Source organism: Marmota flaviventris, chromosome 10, assembly GCF_047511675.1.
Source record: "Marmota flaviventris isolate mMarFla1 chromosome 10, mMarFla1.hap1, whole genome shotgun sequence".
Lineage (NCBI taxonomy): Eukaryota > Metazoa > Chordata > Mammalia > Rodentia > Sciuridae > Marmota > Marmota flaviventris.
In genome coordinates, this window is record NC_092507.1 from 65025710 (window position 1) to 65035118 (window position 9409).

The 9409-nt window shown below is 40.1% G+C and overlaps 1 pseudogene; it reads left to right on the forward strand.

Annotated features, from left to right (window-relative positions):
- Window positions 1-4435: 4435 nt before the first annotated feature.
- Window positions 4436-6128, forward strand: LOC114092594 (SHC-transforming protein 1 pseudogene; annotated as a pseudogene).
- Window positions 6129-9409: the final 3281 nt, after the last annotated feature.

Consider the following 9409-nt stretch of genomic DNA (forward strand, 5'->3'; position numbering starts at 1 on the left):
AAAACTAAAAATTAAACATAAATTTTACCATGTTAAAAAAAAGAAAGTGCATCACATCTAGTTTCTGTTTTCCTTGATGTTGACAATGGTTGAGGCTCAGTGCCTCAACTTATTTAATTTAGTAATTTGAATGGACATATTCTAATTCTGCAATTTAATTTTCATTTCACAATTGCAATACTTTTATAAATACTTCCCCTCCTCAACTATTTGGTTGACATGTGTTTCAATTTATATAGGAAAGGCAGGAAAAATCCTTTAATCTCTTATTAAGGTTAGATTCCACCTCTTCTTTTATAACCATTATTCAAAATAAAAAACATGGTTCTCTATTATCTTATGATTTAAAGGATTACTATGGACTCACCAATTTAACCATACTTGATGTTTATAAATCCATTTTTTTGCTTTATTGAAAGCAAAGATTATCTTTAATGAAATTCTTTGCTTTATTGATGCTCAGATTATTCCATCTTTGACTAGTGAATTCAGGTTGGTTCTCAAATCCTTTGCTGCCTGATAGGTCAAAACAGGTCCATGTTCCTCATGTACGTTTCCTGTTACTGACTTGGAATTAGCAAGTTCTTCAAGAAACTGGTCTCTTTTTTATGGTGTCACAGGGCAGGTACTAGGGATTGAACTCAGGGGCACTTGATTACTGAGTCACCTCCCAGCCCTATTTTGTATTTTATTTAGAGACAGGGTCTCACTGAGTTGCTTAGCGCCTTGTGGTTGCTGAGGCTGGCTTTGAATTTGTGATTCTCCTGTCTCAGCCTCCTGAGCCACTGGGATTACAGGTGTGTGCCACTGTGCCTGGCTATAAGAAACTGTCTTCTTTTAATGGGAATTAATTGCACTGTCATGAATTTTGCTACTGTCTTGATTAGTTTCTAGGATTCTTAAGTGAACAGTTGGGATATACACATACAATGTGTGTGTGCATGTTGTGTGTTATACACACATAGGTTTTTTTAATTAAAATAAAATGCCTTGCTGGACTGTTTCAGGTTCAGTGCCTGTTTTCTGTATACAAGCATTTTGCCTGAGAAAGCATAGAGAAACTAGTTAATGATATGCTAGCTGGCTATAGAAGCACTATGTAAAATGATGAATAACAAGGATTTCAAATACTTGATACAACAACACACAATTACCTCTAATATGTATATAATGTTATTGTTATGGTTTGGATGTGGGGTGTCCCCCAAAAGCTCACATGTGAAACAATGCAAGAAGGTTCAGAGAAGAAAAGTTTACATTATGAGATCCTTAACCCAATCATTGAATTAATTATCTGATGGAATTAAGTGAGTGGTAACTAAAGGTATGTGGGGAGTGGCTGGAGGAGTTGGGGCATTGGGCATGTGGCTTTAGGGTATATATTTTGTGTCTGTACAGTGGGAGTCTCTATCTCTGCTTTCTGATCATCATGTGAGCTGCTTCCCTTTGCTACGCTCTTCCACATGATGTTCTACCTCATCTTGAGCCCCGAGGAATGGAGCCTGTTGTCTAAGGACTGAGACTTCTGAAACCGTGAGTCCCCAAATAAATTTTCCTCCTCTAAAATTGTTCTGGTCAGATCTTTTAGTCACAGCACTGAAAGAGCTGACTAAAACAATTATCAACAGGTCATCATTTCTACATACTTTAAACTTCTGAACGTTCAAGTAGAAAATATAGAAAAACTATAAGGACGTTTAGAATAAGCTAGACTTTATTTTTGTGATTCAAATTAATAGTAACATGCTTTATAACAGTATTATACATGCTCTGGCAATAAATAGTAATTAGTAAGATCTCTGGGTGCTTGTTCATCCTTTCATCCCCAGTACCTAGTCTAATGGATTTAGGAGGAACAGAGTGCTTGACTAACATTTGTGAGGTAAGTATTGCTGGTAATATACAGTGAGAACATTGGTAGAACTGTTGAGTTTCCTTGGCCTCATCTTAAGAACATTATATGTGGGCATTAACATTAGTTTTACACACTTTATTGATTCTGTATACCTATGAAAACAACTTAATTATAAGATTTTAAAACCTATCAAAGGCCTTAGCCTAAGAAATAATATTAAGAGGTTATTAATATCATCATTGATGTCTGTAATTTTCCTAATTCATTCTTTGTATGAATTGTACTTTGTATTTTTTCATTACATCATAAAGGTTAATTCGGTAAAAGAGATGATAGAAATGTGCTTAAGACTGACAATAACTAAAAATTAAAAGATAATGTTGATGAATACATTCTGTTAATCATGATAAAGTTACATTGCTAACATCTTAAAATTTTCATTAAATAGCTTAACACCCCAGAAGGTAGTCATTCTGAAAAATCATGTAAAATTAGACCATCAATCACCTGGAAGATTTTTAGAAATTATTTTATTCTTTGACTTTTTTAGATAGTGTAGAAATTTTTCTTTGGTCTTTGCAATGATATTATTGAATTTAAACATTAGTTAGCCATCTTCTTTATTTCTTTCAGCTAGGAGAATATGTCTTTGTTTTTATTTGATAATTTCATACATTCTGGCACTTTTTCTAGTGGGAAGCCACAAAATGATACATTTTGATATTGATGAAGCAGAAAAAGGGAGCAAAAGAGGGGAATGGTAGTCTCACCATGTGTAAAAGTTGAAGGAAAAGTTAACTTTTCCCATTGTCTTTGCATTTAAATATTCCCTGTAGTGAGATTGCATCAACAGTGGGCCAGATATCTGTTGTTTTACTATTCAAAGAGAAGGACAGCTATTTGTCTGCAGAGCTCAGGAACCCAGAATTTAATTATTTCCATCAGAGTCCTATGTTTCCCTGGAAGCTCTATGTTTATACATCTCAAAATAACTTAAAATAACTTTTAATTAAGTAAGATCATATCAACAACTGAAACTCAAAAGCATTTATTCTAGTCTGAAGTGAGTCTGCTGAAGGATATACCTGGCTAGCAAAATGTTTTATTTGAGCTGTTTACTGTTAGAAAATATTGAATTTATCAATGTTAAAAAGGTATGAGTTTAAAAAACCCTCAAGTATGGATTTCTGGCATCTCCTAAAACATTATGCTATTTGACAATATTGGACCCACTTTTTTTTGGTTAAAACTATTGACTGGAAGTGAACACCTGAGTTACTCTATCATTTGGTCTCCCTAATACTGAGACTGAGCATTTTACTCTTTATCAGGACAGAAATGAAATATTTCTTGTATACTTGTCTCTAGTATCAGTGGCAAAGTAAAAGACCAAGAAGTTCACATATATCAAGAAAAATTGGAGAGTACAAAAGAAAATATTTTGTGTGTATGCAAATATGAGAAAATATCTTTTTCAAAGTATATCTGTTTTGGAAGAATACAGCTCAAGAGGGTCATTAAGAAGCAAACCATTCTAGGCCTATGACTGATACAAGGTAAAAATAATTGATAAAAAGAGCAACCTAGTGGCTGGGGTTGTGGCTTAGTGGCCACAGTTGTGGTTGTGGTTGTGGCTCGCTTGGCTTGCACATGTGGAAGGACTGGGTTTGATCCTCAGCGCCACATAAAAATAAACAAACAAAATCAAGATACTGTGTCCATCTATAACTAAAAAATTTTTTAAGTATTTAAAAAGAGAAACCTAAAGACCTGATTAAGCAACTGAAATTACAATAGGCTTGTTTTGGAATATTGGTAAATAGGTACAGATAATTTAAAATGCAGTTATGATAATTGAAAAGTATTGGCCAGATATCAAAACTTTTTGGAGATGGGGAGTTTGTGAGATTAAGGGTTGAATGCAGCAGAAATTGTGTCCTAAACAGAATTAAGCATTTACAGATATAAGCTACTTAGAAATAATGTGCCTTGGAATGTTGAAGGTATGGAGATATTTGTAGAGTTTTAAAAACTTGTACCTGATGAAAACACAGATATAAATAGTACCACCTAGTAGCCTACATTTACTTTAGTATTGATGAAAATTCAAATGTGACTGAAAAATCTTTGAATATAGTACCCACTTCTTTCTTTCTTTTATTTTTTTAAAGAGCACTCTTTAATAAAAAGTTTAATATATAATGGTCAAAATTAGCTAAGTGCTGGGGCTCCTCTAATAGGCAGCACTAAATTGCATTTATTTTAATATTGTGAAATTTAAATTAACGAGACAGTATTTTTTAAGAATGTGAGACTGAATTGCATTCATTTTATGACATCCATCAAGATTGCTTTTGGTAAAACGTCAAATATAGCATGTACAATGGGATGAATGTGCCTGGTGCACATCATGGACAGTTTAATCACAACGACTTGGATCCCTATTGATAGTCTGTTAAAGATTCATTTTAAATTTTTGAATAAGGGACGGGTGAGGAGGGACCATGAGGTAGATGGTCAAGGGTTAGTGAGGCCGGAAGTGAGTGTAATAAAGTTTCTCTGGGGAGGCCAGGGGGCGGAGAAAGTTAGAGCGGCAACTTAAGCAGGCAGTGGCGTGATCCGCAACCAGACTGGCCCGCGGTGCGGTGCGGAGACTCCATGAGGCCCTGGACATGAACAAGCTGAGTGGAGGCGGCGGGCGCAGGACTCAGGTGGAAGGGGGCCAGCTGAGGGGCGAGGAGTGGACCCGCCACGGGAGCTTTGTCAATAAGCCCACGAGGGGCTGGCTGCATCCCAACGACAAAGTCATGGGACCCGGGGTTTCCTACTTGGTTCGGTACATGGGCTGTGTGGAGGTCCTGCAGTCGATGCGTGCCCTTGACTTCAATACCCGGACTCAGGTCACCAGGGAGGCCATCAGTCTGGTGTGTGAGGCTGTGCCGGGTGCTAAGGGGGCAACAAGGAGGAGAAAGCCCTGCAGCCGCCCACTCAGCTCTATCCTGGGGAGGAGTAACCTGAAATTTGCTGGAATGCCAATCACTCTCACCGTCTCCACCAGCAGCCTCAATCTCATGGCCGCAGACTGCAAACAGATCATTGCCAACCACCACATGCAGTCTATCTCATTTGCGTCCAGCGGGGATCCGGACACAGCTGAGTATGTCGCCTATGTTGCCAAAGATCCTGTGAATCAGAGAGCCTGCCACATACTGGAATGTCCAGAAGGGCTCGCCCAGGATGTCATCAGCACTATTGGCCAGGCTTTCGAGTTGCGCTTCAAACAATACCTCAGGAACCCACCCAAGCTGGTCACCCCTCATGACAGGATGGCTGGTTTTGATGGCTCCGCTTGGGATGAGGAGGAGGAAGAGCCACCTGACCATCAGTACTATAATGACTTTCCTGGGAAGGAGCCCCCTCTAGGGGGGGTGGTAGACATGAGGCTTCGGGAAGGAGCCCCTTCAGGAGTTGCTCGCCCCACTCCACCCAGTGTCCAGACCTCTAGCCACCTGGGAGCTACACTGCCTGCCGGGCAGTCTGCCGGGGGAGACCCAGAAGTCCGTAAACAGATACCACTTCCACCCCCCTGCCCAGGTAGAGAGCTCTTCGATGATCCCTCCTATGTCAATGTCCAGAACCTAGACAAGGCCCGGCAAGCAGGGGGTGGGGCTGGGCCCCCCAATCCTGCTGTCAATGGCAGTGTACCCCTGGACCTCTTTGATATGAAACCCTTTGAAGATGCTCTTCGGGTACCTCCCCAACCCCAGTCCATGTCCATGGCTGAACAGCTCCAAGGGGAGCCCTGGTTCCATGGGAAGCTGAATCGGCGGGAGGCAGAGGCGCTGCTTCAGCTCAACGGGTGTGTGGGGGGGACTTCCTGGTGCGAGAGAGCACGACCACACCTGGCCAGTACGTGCTCACTGGCCTGCAGAGTGGGCAGCCCAAGCACCTGCTTCTGGTGGATCCTGAGGGTGTGGTTCGGACAAAGGATCACCGCTTTGAGAGTGTCAGTCATCTCATCAGCTACCACATGGACAATCATTTGCCCATCATCTCTGCGGGTAGCGAACTGTGTCTACAGCAACCTGTGGAGCTGAAACTGTGATCCTTCCCAGCCTCTCTCCCAGAAGATGCTCTCCAACCCCCTCCACCTTCCTTCCTAACTCTCAGGAACTCACTTGGGAGTGTTCTGTGGGGCTTGGCCTTGGGTAGGAGCTGGGTGTAGTGTGGACTCTGGGTTTAGTATCCAGCTGAGGGAGGATTTGTCAGGAGCCTGGGGGTAGAGCCCTGCTTCTCCCCAAACCTCACCAAAGTATTAATGTACAGAGTGGCCTCCTTGCCTGGGCCTTTCCTGTGCCAGTCTGATGTTCCCTTCCTCAAGAAGGCAGGTGCTTGTAATGGAATACGCCCTGTGGTGATAAGCCCAGTGAAGCAATCAACCTTCTGGGGAAGCGGAAACAAATCACACCTCTGGTCCACCCTGGGCTTCAGGGTACCCCTGACCCCTCTCAGTCCCCCTCTGCCCTAGTGTTTAAACTTTGTGCCTTTGACCATCTCCTAGGTCTGAAGATATTTTATGCAAAGAGGCCCCTGAATTCAAGGATAGGGGTGTTGACACCTTTTTGGCTTTTGGAACCCTGCCCTCTTCTTGTTCAGCATCCCTCCAGTTTGGGATGGGAGAACAGAGGCAGGGCTGGCAGCTGTATCCCCTCTCCCTGGGGATACAAAACCCTTAGAGATTGCTCCAGAGCCCCCCTACCGGCCAGGGGGTAGTTGGACCCCTCCCCTGCTCAGTGCCTCCTGGCTGGGGCCCCTCCGCACAAGGGGTCTGTATATACATTTCGTAAGCTCCGCCTTTTCTCTGTTGCATGCATGTTTTACTCTACAGCCAAAGTAGCCCTTCGTCCTGTAGCTCCACCCTGCCTCCCCATCTGTGGCAGTGCTGTGGCAGTGCGGGTGGCTGAATTTGGGCCTCCTGTACATACAGTAAACTGACCCAGGTGGGTTTTGTGGAGGCGGGAACAGGGGTATTAAGACTCTAAGGCATTGGACAATTCCCAAATACTATCTGTAGATTTGGAACTGCATTCAGTTTTTACTTTATATGCATATACTTTAGGGCTATAGATTTATTTTCCTAATCTTGTTTTCCATGGCTTTTGAGCACAAAATGATGATAATCGATTACATTTATATATCACCTCTTTGACTTTTCCAAGTCCTTTTACAATTGGCATTTTTCTCAGAGGTAACTAGGACTGGCAGCATTTTTTTTTTTTTTTTTTTTTTTAATGTAAGACCTGCAGCAGAAACTGATTTAGTCTTGGGACTGAGTTTGGGTCCCTTACCGTGAGGCTGGGAAGTGTGGCTGAGTATTGGTACAATGTCACGAAGTGGTAGCTTAAAACCTCCAGGTGTGTAGCATCTTTTAGGCGCGACCCTGGTGAGACGGACGGAAACCGGCCCTGCGGGCTCTTCAGGCCTGGGGATCCGGGAGGATCACTGTTAAATTCTGGCCACTGCCTCTTTTTGTTTGGATGTTTCCATGGGTCTCAGTTATACCAAAGGGAAAGTCTTCATTAAAGTCTGTATTTCTTTAAAAAAAATAAATTTTTGAATAAAATTACTGTTCACTTTATCTGAGAAAAATTCTGACTTGGCACAAAGAGTGGACTAAAGACATGGCATTTCTGATTGTCATTATAATTTTAAAAATCTCTTGGAAATAATTCTTTGTAAGTATTTGTGTGCAGTCTCAATAGAGGGGATTCATTCTGCTCATTCTTTGTGGAGGTATTTCAAGAGAATTGATTAGATAAAATTAAATATCAAAGCACCATTTCATTACCCCCAATATTGGACTTTTCATAGACTATGTTGGAAAACAAGGCTTTGGTTTGACGCTGAACTGAGGCTTGCTGCTTTCTGTACCCAAATAGACCCCTTGGGGCTGCTTCCTTCCTGCCTTCAAAATAGAATCTTGTCTACTCAGCAGCATGAGCGACCATTCCATGTTCATCAACTCAGTAAACAAAGAAGCAGAGAAAACCACTGGAAGATAAGAACCAAACCTATATTACTCTTTAAAATCAATTTTTAAAATTATGTATTTAATAAATAGGAAATAATATACAAAGAATAATGGTAAAAAATCTATGTACTTACTATTCAGCTTTTAAAAAAATATGACTTGAATATGGTTTGTTTCCCAAATGTTCAGGTACTAGAATCTGGGTCCCTGGTGTGTTGATGTTGAGGGATGGTGGGACCTCTAAGAGGTGGGTCCCAGTGGAAGGTGATAAGGTCATAGGGGTGCCACATTCTTGGAGGGGATTAATATGGTTCTCTCAGGACCAGGTTAGTTTCCATGAGAATGGATTGTTATAAAGTGAAGCCACCATACATGCTTGGCCTTCTCTACATTTGCAACTGTTTCTTTCTTTGTTTCTCTGCCATATTGTTTTTTTTTTTAAACCAAGAACTCATTTAATCATCAGATAATTTTTATGACATAAACAAATTCACAGGAAAACAGTTACCAAAATCAACATAAGTAGAAATAGAAAATCTTAATAACCTTGTATGTATTTAAGAAATTGAATTCATAATAAGAAATTTTCCTATACACAAAAAATCCTGTTTCTATTCTCTTACACATTTAAGAAAACAATACCAATTTTACATAAATTCTTTCAGAAAATAGAGATTTATATTGAAAGTTGGACTGCTTCCTACCACACTTTGATATCAAAACTTCACAGAAATATTGCAAGTGAAGAAAATTATAGGTCATCACTTCTCAAGAACATTGGTACAAAAATTCTAAATAAAAGAGTTTTAATATAAATTGAGCAAAATATTAAAAGGACACTATACTCTGACCAAGTGAAATACAGGGTTGGCCTAACATTAAAAAAGTAAATTAATGCCCTTTACCTTATTAACAGAATACAGGAGAAAAATCATATGGTCTTTTCCACACACGTAGTAAAAAATACTGTAGAATATCCAATATCCACAAAAAAACCTCATCAAACCAAGGGTAGAATTAAACTTCTTGAGTCTAATAAAAGCCAACAAACCCTACAGCTAACATTATACTTAGTGGCAAAAGATATCCGTTTTCTCTGCCATATTGTGATGTAGCAAAGGAGGGACCTTGTCAGATGCCAGTGCCATGCTGTTTGGAATTTCCAGCTTCCAGATTCATGGGCTAAATAGACCATTTTTCTTTATAAAGTACTTAACCTCAGATATTTTGTTGTACCAATACAAAAAGGATGACGAGACCCTCCCACCCCCCACACAATATGATGCCTGATATATGTATTGTTCAGGGTTTTCCAGAACAGATTCAATAAAAGATTTTATATATATTTAAAGATGTGTTGCTTTGGACATTTTCAAAGTAACATATACTGATTTTCTTGTTCCTTTTGTTTTTCCCTCTGTGTATAAATGTTATGGAGACATCATTAAATGAAACTTTGAAAACTAACAAAAGTTTAAATTCATACAATAAGATCAGATATTATTTTTGAAAAAGAGGAAGTA